Source organism: Lynx rufus, unplaced genomic scaffold (genome assembly GCF_022079265.1).
Source record: "Lynx rufus isolate CCGP_SWC_20201006 ecotype Redwood Valley unplaced genomic scaffold, mLynRuf1.p SCAF_8, whole genome shotgun sequence".
NCBI lineage: Eukaryota > Metazoa > Chordata > Mammalia > Carnivora > Felidae > Lynx > Lynx rufus.
Window position 1 is genome coordinate 132,576,945 of NW_025814896.1, and position 14,369 is coordinate 132,591,313.

The window sequence follows — 14,369 nt, forward strand, 5'->3', positions numbered from 1 at the left end:
AATATCAGAAATATTAAAATAGTATCGATTTTTTTTAACCTTATGAAACGTTATTGTTTCTCACTTTAGAGATGAGGAAACGGGTGATCTGATTTCCTAAAGGGCCTCTGATTCCAAAACCTAAATTCAGTTCCTGAATAGATGATGCACAGCGATTGTGAAGAAAGAAAAAACACTAAAGTATACTAAAGATCGTAAAGCTCGCTGAGACCCAGAGATACCGCTGCTAAAATGTGGGAAAAGGGCCATGTGGACATTTGCGCACACATAGAGGTACACGTAGTAGGTCCTGAGCCTAGCTTGATAAACACGCTGACGTCAGTCTCTGCAGAGGCTATGGGAGGGGCACCGCGTCCCCGAAGGAAACACGCTCTGAAAAGTGGGTAATCCCGGGCAGGAAATGAGGCCGGTCTCTGGGCGAAGGGAGGAGGGCACAGGTCCAGGACCTGCCTGGGGGCCTCAGAGTGGCGCCTGCAGTGGGAGCAAGAGGCCTGACTACCTGTAGGCAGCCAGTCCACCAACAGTAGGTGGTGAATGCGTGGTGTTGACCGCGACCTCTACCCGAAAGATCTCTTCACCCTGGAAGACAGTGAAAGCAATTAGGAATGATGCCGGGACAGGAGGAGGACTGTGTCCCCACCCTGAGGTCAGAGAGGACTGCTGTCTGGGCAGAGCACGCAGCTGACCTCAGAGCTGCCCCTAACGTAGCCCCATCGTGCCTTTGGATACGTGGCCCTCTGCCTAGGTGCATAGAAGGGGCTGGTCAGGGATGACAGAGTTGCCCCCGGAGGCCTCTCCCGAAAGTGACATGGGCTGGAGGGTCCTCTCTTTACGCCGAGGTGATGCAGCAGGCCAAGCATCGGCCACCACGGAGGCAATGATGCTCACGTGGCCACAGATGGGACCCCTGTAATTCCACTGGCTGCACAGACGGTCACCTTTCAAGGAAGACCGGGAGCCCCTGCTTTAGTGACTGCAGGGGGGCCACCCTGGAGGCCGCCGGCAGAAGCTGGTCGTCCACAGATGGGGACAGCCTCGGAGGACACAGCCAAGTGTATGTTCTTCGGGGGGCTGGAGGGAGGGCAGCAAGGATTATGTCTGTGAGGACAGATTCACAGGTAGGTTTTTCGAAATATTTGGGGGTGCCACCTGGGTGGCTCAATCGGATGAGGGTCTGACTCTTGATTTCAGCTCAGGTCCTGATCTCGGGCTCTGGGACGACAGCAGGGAGCCTGCTTGGGATTCCCTCTCTCTCCCTCTCTCTCTCTCTGCCTCTCCCCTGCTATGGGCACTCTCTGTCTCTCCAAATAAATAAGTAAACATTAAAAAAAGAGAAAGAGAAACATTTAGGGAAGAGAATCTCAGAGATACTCTTTCTTCTAATCTAGGTGGGTAAGGGCTCCTAGCATTAAGATTTGAATATTAAGGAAGGGTGACTTTATTTATTTACTTACTTACTTAGTTGCTTATTTTAGAGAGACAGTGTGAGCCAGGGAGGGGCAGAGAGAGAAGGAGACACAGAATCCGAAGCAGGCTCCAGGTTCCGAGCCGTCAGCACAGAGCCCAACGCGGAGCTTGAACTCACGAGCTTCGAGATCATGACCTGAGCCAAAGTCGGACGCCCAACCCACTGAGCCCCCCAGGCGCCCCTGATTTTGTAGACCAAGTTGGTGAATGGGAAATGTCAATTACATGGATAGAGATACACATATTCAAACTACAAATCTTGTCACATCACTCCCCTGCTTAAAATCCATAATGGCTTCCTTTGGGGTGAAGCCCAAACTCTTTACATAGATCCCAGGCCCCGAGGGCTCAGCCACATCCCTCGAGGGTCCTCAACCGCAGCCACACTGACATCTTCAGGTCTCCGGGCCTTGGCACAGCTTTGGCTTCTGTTTGGAACGCTCCCTGATCCAGTCATCTAGATAGTTCTCGTTTACCCTTAGAGATGTAGCTTGAAATGTCACCTCCCCTGGGAAGTCTTCCTCTGCCCATCCCTCCTCACAGTGCTCGGACAGATTAAGCCCCAGTGCTCCCAGATTAAGCCCTCCGGCCCAGTGTTTGGACGGTCACAGCATTCGTTGCCCTTTATTGATATGTTCTCCTACCATATTGATATGGCTCCTACCATATACAACTATGATGTGTTGACAAAGCTGGGTCTCTGACTCACCTTGGATCCTTGATGGTGCTGGCACTGTGCCTTCATCCACTGGTTGTCTCCAGCATCTAACACAGCCTCTGCCACATAATCGACGTTTAGTGAGCATTTGTGGAAGGAAGGAATGAGTGAACGGACGCACGAGTAAATAAATGAATGAAGGACGTTTACAGTTTTGCTCTTGGAATACTACCTGGTAGGCTGCAAAATCAATTGGAACCCATCCCAATTTATTGCCACAGACCTACAGACCCTGTCATTTGCAATCAGAATCAGAGAGATCATCCCAGCATGCTGGAACGAGGTAGAATCCTTTCTTGTGCCTGGTGCAATTGAGGTCCTACATGGGAAGGTTACACAGCAAATTGCACAATAATGAAATTGGTCAAGATATCAAGATCGATACCCAGGCATTTCAAGGGTCATTAATCATCCGCATCTGATGTCACCCCTATTTTAGGTGGCCTGTAATACACTTTTCATTTCTTTATTTTTTAAATTTATTTATTTTGAGAGAGAGAGAGAGAGAGAGAGAGAGAAAGCAGGGAGGGGAAGAGAGAGGGAGAGAATCCCAATTAGGCTCTGCACTGTCAGCACGTAGCCTGATGCAGGCCCTGATCCCACAAACCACGAGATCATGAACTGGGCCAAAATCAAAAGTCAGATGCTTAACCAACTGAGGAACACAGGCACCTCTGCAGTTTTCATTTCTTAACACAATAATAACAGTTCCTTAAAATTGTATAGCACTTCATAGTTTACAAAGTCCTGTAAAAAAAAACACACCAAAATTCTGAGCTAGGTGTTTGTGGTTAAGTTACTTGCCAAGATTATTTAGCTCTGAAGCGATGGATCTAGGCCTAGCACTCAAGATTTCTGGCTCTGTGCACTTTCCAGGATATAATATCTGCCTCCAACATCACAATAAACACTGGTTAAATATTGATTCTGGGCTCATTCGTGGGAAACACTAGCATCTCTAATCGATATCATCATTTCCTACTTCTAAGAATTTTCTGAAGGAGACGTAGACCAGACTTGTCAAACCTTAGCTGATAAGATCAAAGGTAAGCTACACGAGGAACCGGAAGTGTGTGTGTGTGTGTGTGTGTGTGTGTGTGTGTGTGAAGCATGTCAGTGACTCTGCATATAGAATACTTGATGCTTTAGGGCACTCAAAAGTGTGACTGTGAACAAAATAAGCAAATCCCCAATGCATGGTGTCGGTCAGATTATGACCTTAATAAATATTTGCCAATGAATTAATGTGCCTTGTGTCTAAAAAGTTCTCATATAAGTCTACTGCATTTAGTCAGTATTTCCATAGAGTCTTTAAAAAATCTAAATGTACATTCCAAATAACTACATCCATTCACACTTTCATTCAATAAAGAATGCCTATTATTAGTACCAAGATGCAGCTCCCCTAAAATACAACAGCGATCAAAATAGACAAACCCTAACCTCGTGGAGTTTATACTCCTTTGGGGTAAGAGAGAAGGTTAATAGCCATACAGTTATATAGTTATATAGTATATTAGATGATAATTGGCGTGAAGAAAAATGTGGAAAGAAAGGGAGCTAAGGGATGCCAGGAGTGAGTGGGGCTGGAATTTATTTATTTTTTTAAGTGTATTTACTTATTTTGAGAGCACAAGTGGGAGAGGGAGAGAGAAAGAGAGCGAAACCCAAGCAGGCTCTGCACTGTCAGCACAGAGCCCGACACGGGGCTCCAACCCACAAACCACGAGATCGTGACCTGAGCCAAAATCAAGAGTCGGACGCCCAAGGGACTGAGCCACCCAGGTGCCCCAGGGGCTGGAATTTAAATCAAGGTGTTCAGGCAGGTGACGTTTGAGCAAACCTTCGCGAGCAAGAAGAGTGAACTGTGAGGATCTTTGGGGGAAATCTTCCCCTTTTGTTTTTGTTTTTTTTTTTTTAATTTTTTTCCAACGTTTTTATTTATTTTGGGGACAGAGAGAGACAGAGCATGAACGGGGGAGGGGCAGAGAGAGAGGGAGACACAGAATCGGAAGCAGGCTCCAGGCTCCGAGCCGTCAGCCCAGAGCCTGACGCGGGGCTCGAACTCACGGACCGCGAGATCGTGACCTGAGCTGAAGTCAGACGCTTAACCTACTGCGCCACCCAGGCGCCCCAAAATCTTCCCCTTTTGAACAAACGCTCGTAATTTACAAAATAAATTCCCCCTGCCCCCAAATAAAAATAGACTTTTCCCAAATAGCTCCTATACACTTCGCTGCCCTCTAAGAGGGGATACGGCAGGCGATGCAATGGTCTCTTGGACATTCGGGCACCCCTGTGGCTCTCAGCTCTGTACTCTAGTGCAGTAACATCCGTAGAGGCTGAGACCGTCTCAGATCTCTCTCTTTCACCCCGTATCTGCTAGCCAGTCAGCGACTGCAGCCTGCTGACTCAGGCATTGTGTCTGTATCACCACCCTGCACTTTTCATCTGCTGTGTCTAATGTGCCATGGGTTTGTGAGGACCGGGTCCAGGAGAAAACAACCCAAGCAAAAGCCTAAATTTTCCTGCCGGGGACTCCGGGGCATCCGCTCTGCCTCCTCAGATAAGACCTGTCGTTCATTCTCCACTTCTTTTCTGACTGTCTGAATGCCAGATAACTGAACCCCTGAATTTGGGATCTATTTCTTTCCTTTTAGGGCTCAGATCCGTTTTCTTTCTGCTTTCAACAGATCATCACACTGGAGGCAAGTTAATGCCTAAATCCCACTCCTGTGGCTGAGACAGATTCCAATGGAACAGCGTGGGGGGAGAAGGTTCCCAGAATATGATTCAGGAGCTCCCAGATGAGAAGAGAGGGGCCAGAAACAGAGGACAGAGACTGCCTTTATTTTTCTAACCAGTACACTGGTAACTGGTACACAACCCAGTACCGGCCCAGAGCATGACGATAGCCATGACATGTTACTATCAGGGCAAGTAGAACGGAAAGTACTCTAACAGAAGCTCTCGAAAAGTGCCTGGGAATTCACTAATAAGTAATAACTTCTTAGCAGGCAATTTGGGGAGGGTCCACAGAGGAGGTGGTGTTTGAGTTAAGCTTTGCAAGATGAATGAGCCCTTCATAGGTAAAAAAAAAGGGGAAGCTTTTCCAGCCCGAGGCGACAGCATGAACAAAGGCCTGGAGAGGTGAAATGCACGTGGTTTATTGACCAAAAAAAAAAAAAAAAAAAAAAAGTGAGAGAATGGTTCATACAACTTCACTTTTCGAGGACTTTTGATCCTTCAGGTAATATCCTTGCCTAAGACCCTGCTCTTTTTTTCTTTCCTCTTTTCTTTCTCCAAGTTCCCGTTTTTGCAACATTCACTTGCACGGAAGTCATCAACTGCCAACTGATAACTCAATGGCGCTGGGCTTGCAGGGGTACAAAGGAGAAGTGGGGAGAGGGGCTGTAAGGTAGCAGGGGGCAGCCGGAAGTGAGCCATTCCCAAACTCCAGAAAGGTTGGATTTTAACCCACAGGGCAGTGGTCCCCAAAACATATTGTCTGGAGTTGCAGTTCTGAGGGCCATTGCTTGGAGTTCCTTAAGAAGACTCCTTTGGTCAAATATATTTTGGAAATATGCCGGGCTCCTTGAGCCTGAATGGGTCTCTTTCCTCTGGGATCTTGGGGACACCGGGACTCTGCCTGCGGAAGAAAGGCAGAGAGAGTGGCATTCTCTGAGCTCAAGTGACACAGCTTGGGGGTTCTGCATCTCACAGGAGAGGGGGGCACTTGGGGATACACCGCTGTAGCTCAGCAAGGAGGTGCGGAGAACATTTTTGAGCTGGGGAATAACACCGACCACAGAGGGGCATCTCGGAGAGACCACGGAGTGAGCCCTGTGGGGTGCGGATGAGGGGTCACCCCAGAAAGCAGCCACCAGAGGTGATGAGTCCTGTCCCTGGCAGGGGCGGTGAGGCTGGCTCATGTCTAGGTGACCCCTTCTCAGAGGCCCAGCTGGACGGCAGGCTGGTGTTGACTGCTTTCCACGCCTGCTCTAAGCCCCACAGTGTGCCAGGGCTGAGCTGCTGCCTCGGGTCTCTGGCTCCCGTGCTCCGAGAGGCCACACAGCGGACAGAGGTCAGGCAAGCTGGAACCAAAGTAGTACAAGTTGTCTTGTGCCCTCTGAGGAATGCTGTTCTCAACAGAGGGGAGACAGCAGTGGCATGGGAGCTGCCAGTCCTGCCCGGGCAGGAGAGGCTTCCAGAACCCACCTTCGTTTGAGTCTGACTCCTCTATTCGACATAGGGGGAAACTGAGACCCGAGATGAAGGGACACGCCCAAACTCGTACAGCTAACCCCATTATCAGATAACTCTGTGTGGTTATGAACTCCAAAACAGTTTTGCATTAGTATTCTTTTTTTTTTTAATTTTTAATGTTTATTTATTTTGAGACAGAGAGAGAGCATGAGCGGGGCAGTGGCAGACACAGAATCCGAAGCAGGCTCCAGGCTCCGAGCTGTCAGCACAGAGCCGGACGCGGGGCTCGAACCCACAAGCCGTGAGATCATGACCTGAAGTCAGACGCTTAACTGACTGAGCCACGCAGGCGCCCCTACATTAGTATTCTTATTGTTAAATGTTATCACTTTTTTTGAGTGTTTTGACTTAGTGCCCAGGATCCTTCAGGGCGATATTCTTGCTCAAGTGCCAGTAAAAAAATGCTTTCTGGATTTATATTTTCACAGTCGTTTTTTTTAAAAAATCACTTTCTTCTGGTTATCTCGCCTTTGACTTTCCTGCGAAACAAACGGATTTTAAAATGCAAGTAGGCTAATGACAGGAACAGGTCCTTTGCCAAGATTTGAACAGTGCCAAAGACATCTCGCATCAAAGGGTTCCCTTCCCCGGTAAATTTTCCCTCATTCTTAATTTGCCAAGTGACCTTGAGAGAAAGGATTCGGGTTCACAAAAGAGAGAAGGCAGCTGCCGTCAGGAGATAAAGACGGGGATCCTGGTAAGGGGTAAGAGGAAACTAGAATCTGAGTTCTCCGTTGGCTTCTGGGACCTCGAGGAAGTCCCATTTCCTTCCTTTTACAGTGTTAGTTCCTTGGCCTGATGCTCAGTGTCCCTTGACTTCCCACAGGCAACTTCCATTCTGGCCAGATGTTTATTCTCGGTCGCCAGAATTGACCAGACTTTCCCTGCTCAGTCCCCTCAAGGCTCTGCTCATTGGAGCGTCCTGCTGTTCTTGGCCCTACTGTGTTCTTCAAGCCCCTGCTTCTGCCCCGAGCACATCCCTAACTTCTCCAATTCAAACGGTTTCTTTGGAGTGCTTAGTACTTGATAGGATGTCTAAGCTCAACAGCTCCTAGAGGTTACTCTTATTTTTTTGTTTGTTTTAGGGGAGTGGAAATAGAGGCACAGAATGGGAAAATGATTTGCCTGAGATCACACAATTAACAAAAAGACAAAAGTTAGGACTCAGTTTTCCTGATTCCCGATTCCCATGCCCATTTTTTTTAAAGTTTGTTTTTTATTTATATAAGTAATCTCTACCCCCAGCGTGGGGCTCGAACTCACAACTCCGAGATCGAGAGTCTCACTCGCGCTCTTCCGACTGAGCCAGCCAGGAGCCCTGACCCATGCCCATTTTTTGATATCAAGATAGTTTATACCATTTATTACATTCACTTTCCACTTAAGAATTATAATAACCAGGGGTACTTGGGTGGCTCAGTTGGTTAAGCATCTGACCTCGGCTCAGGTCATGATCTCCTGGCTCGTGAATTTGAGCCTCACGTCTCGGGCTTTGTGCTGACAGCTCAGAGCCTGAAGCCTGCTTCAGAGTTTTGTCTCCCTCTCTCTCTGTCCCTCCCACTCCATCTCTCTCCCTCATAAATAAACATTTAAAGAAAGAATTTTAATAACCAGTATTTTTGTACCTAATGCATTAACATCTTGTCATTAATTCTCATAAATATTCTTTCATCCACCCACCCACCCATGCATCGGTCCATTCATTCATTTATTCAGGTAGCCAACATTTATTGAAGGCCCGTATTCAAGCATGGTGCTAGAGACTATTATTCCCATTTCGTAGTGGAAAGGAAGTTCCACGACTTGCTCGAATTTACTGAAAAAATTGGGTCTCAATAGGAAACAGAATTGATTCAGGTGGTTTCCACGAAGGAGCTCTTTCCAGAGGTGTAGACAGGATTGAAGGAAGACAAAGCGTAACGAAGCACCCAGACATCGGTAGCAGTGAGAAGCTAGGACCGCGGGGCGAGGGGAGCTGGAGCTCAGAGAGAACGGGGCGCAGTGCGTGGGGAGCTGTCGGTGTTGGGTCCTGAGCTGCTGGTAGAGGATGAGCCAGGATGGAGGGGAGGACACGCTGTCTCCTCTCCCTGTGTCCTTCCAAGGACCCCCTTCGTCTGAGCCCAGCCAGAATACGTACGGCCAGGGAGCCCAGGGGAGGTCGTTCATAGAGGTCAGCCCGTGGGGCACAGAGCAGGGCAGACAATAACTTTGGACCAAGCAGGAGTATCTAGCCTCATGCCCAGAGGGAAAGTAGGGGAGCAGGAAGGTCAACTGTGCCTTGGGACTCCTAATCCTGCGCTCGGGACTCGCTTGCATCGATGACCTTAGGCTACCTCAGTCAGTCAACTCTTCCTGCTAAACCATCAACAAGCTGGGCGCTTACTCCTTGCCAGGGCCTGTGTGCATGACTCCTACCGACGTCTGCAAATAATGAGCTCAGCGACCTTGTCTCACTTATCTTTGAATTCTCCGGTCACAGTCCCTGGGCCCTGGGGGACATTCCAGCCACGTTGACCATCAAGGGCTCCCGAGAACCACTAGGAAGTGCGAAGGAAGCCGCCAGAGCGAGCCCTGAGGGGAGTGTTGGTGCCCCAGTCACCTTCATGGGGCCTGGGAAGGAGAGCGTGTGGTCTGTTGGTATGTTCGAGGGCTGAGGCCTCTGATGCTCTGGGAATTTGCGCCACTTCCGACGACAGAGCTGGGAGGCCGGTGTCTCAGTTCCAGAACGTCTCCACTCTGCTGAGCCCGTCCTCACTCTTGGCTCTCCACGCTGGCCGCAAAGTCTCAGGCCACGTCTGTGAGGGCTGCGGGCGAGCCCCCGAAAGCCGAGCTTGCCCCCTTCCTCCAGACTGTGTCCCGGTGACAGAGTGATATATGTCAAGGTTTGAACGGCTTTATCTCACAGGATCTGCCGGGCTACAGCAAACCACGGCTGTGTGTAAACAGCCCGGCCCTGTTCAAACACCGTCAGTGAGAATGTCAACAAGAAATGGAAAGATTTGAAGACTGTGGCCGTCGGCAGTCAGCCTCCCGTGTTGTCACAGTCTATTTCTTTCCTTTTTTCTTTTCTTTTTCTTCCTTCCTTCCTTTCTCTCCTTTGTTCCTTCTCTTTCTTCCTTTCTCTCTTTCTTTCTCTCTGTTTGTTTTTTCTTTTTTTCTTTCTTCCTCTTTCTTTCCTTCTTTTTCTTTGTTCTTCCTTTCTCTTTTTCTTTCTCTTCGTTTTTTTCTTTCTCTCTTTCTTCCTTTCTCTCTTTCTTTCTCTCTGTTTTTCTTTCTTTTTTCTTTCTTTCTTCCTCTTTCTTTCCTTCCCTCTCTTTCTTTCTCTCTCTTTGTTTTTTCTTTTTTTCTTTCTTCCTCTTTCTTTCCTTCTTTCTCTTTCTTTCTGTTCTTCCTTTTTCTTTCTTTCTTTCTTTCTTTCTTTCTTTCTGGAAAAGTGCAAAAGAATCACAAAGGACTATCCTATCACTTGCTTCTGTTTAGTGTTTTTTAACCCCTCTCCATTTTTATCTATGTTAAAATACACTTACAGCTCATAGATGCATTAGGTGATCTTTATTACCTGGAGCCTAGGAAATCCTGCAGGCCATCCTTGACACCTCCTTTCTCCTCTCTTCTGTGCCCAGAATGCAAGCTGGGGACTCTAGCAGGATTTGAGAGAAAGGACTTTGTGTGCCAGGAGTCATATTTCTAGAGCCCCCTCATGTACGTTCTCTTGTTTTAACGTTGGAATCCATTCCACTGAGTAGATTTTACAGAGGGAGTAGTGCAGTTCAGCAAGGGTAAGTGACTTGCCCGAGGTCACATAGCCCATAAATGGTGGCACTGAAGCCTGAACCCAGGTCTCATGTGTCCAACTTCTATCTCCCCCATTGGGTTTTGCTGCCTCAGACGAAGGATGCTGGACCCTGTCTCTATGGTGATGAGAACAAGGATCTATCGGACAGAGTGCTTCTACATTCACCGGCTTCCAAGAATTACTACAAAAAGCACTTAGACAAATGGCCACGAAGAATCCTGCAAATCTTCAGGGTCGGGGACAAACCTGGCCAGGCCACACTGCAGCGCTTTGGGAGAACAGGTGACTTCTCTCTACCCGTCGTGGACCTGTAGTTTTCGTGGTATGGTGTCACTCCTACCAAACCACATACGCAAAGGTGCTTAACTCTAAGCCTGTCTGTTACGAAATGCCCTTCCTTGGTTAAAAAAAAAAAAAAAAAAAGCTCTGGGGCGCCTGGGTGGCTCAGTCCATCAGGTGTCCGACTCTTGATCTCAGCTCAGGTCATGATGTCACAGTTCGTGAGTTCCCGCCCGGCCTCGGGCTCCCAGCTGGTGGTGTATTCTGCTTGGGATTCTCTCTCTCCCTCTCTCTGCCCCTCCCCTGCCTGTGCTCTGTCTTTCTCTCTCTCTCTCTCTAAAATAAACATTAAAAAAGAAAGCAGTTTCTCATTCCACCATAAGGCAGGCTTTTATGGATCAACTAAGCGTTATCCCTGTATTCTAACGACCATCCACTTTCGTTTTCTTCTTTGTATACTTTGTAAACCACCCAATTACAAATGGTGGCCTGCCCATCATGGAAATGTCTCCCAACCGGCCTCCTTCCACCTTCGCTTCCTCATACGGCTGCTGAGTCCCAAGTGCCACCCCCATCAGGCCCATCGTTGCTGATGACTCCCCTGGTGCCCACCACACAGGGTGACGGAATCAGAGGAAGGTGGCCTCCTCTAGTTTCTTCAATCCCAGCGACTCCCGGAGGACAGCCGTGGCTGAGTGACGTCACACAGCATGTAAGTCCAGACTCTAGGCCTTTCCTGCTCTGCTCTACTTCGAACCACGCATGCACCTGCTCTCCAGTCATTGCTTACTTTTCCTTTTATTTACCTCATGATTTCCACATCTGTCCTTGTCTTGCTTAGAAGACTCTTGTCTCTCTGTTTCTGAACCCTACTGAATCTGAAGGACCCAGGTCACATGCCATGTCTTTTTCCGGATCCCCTTGCTAGAAGATCTTTTGCTTCCAGGACCCTTTGCATTCTCTTTGCATGTAATCTGTGGATTTTTTTCAGGCACCTACCATTCCCGAATTACAGTTTTATTTGTGGGTGTTTTGGTATGTACGTTCATTCAACCATCTGGTCATTAAACGAACACTGAGTATTCAATTGCCATTTCTAAAATGTGTTTTTTATTTTTTATTTCAAATAGGCTCCACATCCAACGTGGGGCTTGAACTCATGACCCTGAGATTAAGAGTTGCATGGGGCCCCTGGGTGGCTCCGTCAGTAAGTGCCTGACTCTTAATTTCGGCTCAGGTCATGATCTTGCAGTTTGTGAGATCAAGCCCCAGGTTGGGCTCTGCACTGACAGATTGGGATTCTCTCTCTTCTTCTCCCTGCCTCTCCCCCGCTCATGTGCACACGCACGAGATGTCTTTCAAAATAAGTAAAATTAAACAACAAAAAAGTCATGTGCTCCATTGACTGAGCCAGCCAGCCACCCCCATTTATGGTTTCTTTTTTTTTTAATGTTTATTTATTTTTGAGAGAGAAAGAGAGACAGAGTGTGAGCAGGGAAGAGGCAGAGAGAGAGGGAGACAGAACCCAAAGCAGGCTCCAGGCTCCGAGCTGTCAGCACAGAGCCCGATGGTCCGATGGTGGGGCTTGAACTCATGAACTGTGAGATCATGACCTGAGCTGAAGTTGACTGCTTAACTGACTGAGCCACCCAGGCACCCACCCCTTCCCCCCACCCCCACCCCTGCCATTTATAATTTCTTGATTGCAAACTCTATGTAGGAAGAATCCAAACTCTATGTAGGAAGAATCTGCCAAAGAACCAGCACAATGCTCAAGCTGAATTTAGAAAGAAAGCAGCACATGGGGGACTGGCCTGGAGGAAGCATGACTTCCAAGGTGGTTAGAGCTGGGCGGACCTGGAGGGAGAGGCTAGGGAGGTAGAATGGCACCAGCAAAGCTCAGAGTGGGGGATGGCATGCTGGGAACAGTGTGCTCTATGTGGTTTAAAGTTTGCTGGACCAAAGTGTTTAAAGAATGGAATGGTAGGAAGGGACTCTTCGCGTGGTGGATGGTACATGATGGGATGTCACTAATTTACTCCAGGTACATAACAGACCCATTTGGGGAGATGTTCAAAACACCAAAAGAAAAATAAAGATACTGCTCTTTTCATGTAGGTGAGGCAAGCACCTTGCTAAATGTTTTGTTCCAAGCACCAGGGATCCAGAGCTCAGGAAGAGCCAAGCCCTTCATTCAAGGAACAGAGGAGGGGGGTTAGAAGCTTGGTGGGTGGAGAAGGGAAGGAGGAATGACATTCCACATGGATGGAAATTTGCTTAACCAAAGAGTGAAGAAGAGAAGAGCCAAGTGGGTTCAGTTTGAGAAAAAGTAAGGAGGAGCAGTGGAAGAAAGGCCTGGAAAGGGAGGCTGAGGACACCTTGTAGAAAGGCCCAGATTCCAGGCTGAAGGTTTCATGCATAATCACACAAAATCCAGTGGGAAATCTCAGAAAGCATCCTGAGGACATTTCCATTTCACCAATGGGGAAAATAAGATCGCCAGAGATGACATCGAGGTCTCTTGCCAAACTGGCAGGATGAGGATCACAGCTGGGCTTTCCAGTTCTTGGGACCACTCTTCTCAAACATATACATGCATATATTTTTGGAGTGACTTACCATTTACCTCCAAGTACACTTTTGAGCCATGACCAGCTTTATTCTCCTCTGAGTTTCTTTCATAGCATACTGGTGAATAATTTGTCTCGGATGCGTCTAGTACCTTTCATCTAGAGATCTTAAGGAGCCTTAATGACAACCAAGCTTCATTATTTCTGTTTTGTGTATGAGGAAACTGACTCACAGAGGGTATGGCAATTTTCTCATTCATGCTGAGAGTTATTACCAGAACCATGAATGAAACCCAGGATGAAACTTGAATTCATAAACCAGTAAACCATGTATCCTTTATAGTAGTAGAGTTTACTATTATAATGACACCTTTGTATTGAGAGTTGATTCCTTTATTCTATTATTAAATCTTGGCTTATGAGGGGCAGAAGCATCTCACTACAATGCCAGCTTGAGTTGTTCTGCAATGCAAAGCGAGATGAGAAAAGCTGTTGTGTGTTTTGGTGATGCCCAGGCCATTCAGAGTTTCTTGTTTTCATCCATCCATCCACCCATTTATTAATTCATTCCATTATCATATATCTGAGTCCCTATTACATCATCTGGAGGATGGGCAGAGTAATATTACCATTAGTAAAAGGCTGTTTTGAGAAGTAAGATAATCTCGATAAAGCACATTGTCTAGCACACAGTAAGCCCTTACTCAAAATAATAGTTATTGTCATTAAATGAGTGATTTCAAGTGCCAGATGGAAAGACAAAAAATGGTTCTTTCACAGCCCTATTTATGGGTGGAGAAGGTAAGGTTGCATCTAAAGGGTGGATTAATTCCTGAGAAAGAGGTAGTGCCCTCAAATTAAAAACTGGAACAGAGCAGATGTGTCTCGGGTAGACCAGATTGGGGTTCTTTGAATTTGGACCATGAAGTGTCAGGAGAGCTAGGAAGGTACTTTTGGGTAGTGGGTGTAACATTGACACCAGCCACTTAGAAATGGGCTGGGAATGAAGAGACACAGAAAAGAAACACAGACAGGGGTGCCTGGGGTGGCTCAGTCAGTTAGGCGTCTGACTTCGGCTCGGGTCATGATCTCACCCTCCATGGGTTCGAGCCCCACATCAAGCTCTGTGCTAACAGCTCAGAGCCTGGAGCCTGCCTCAGATTCTGTGTCTCCCTCTCTCTCCACCCTTCCCCATTCTCTCTCTCTCTCTTTCAAAAGTAAATGTACGTTAAAAAAAAAAAAAAGCAGAAAAAATGCAGATGAAATGGGGTGG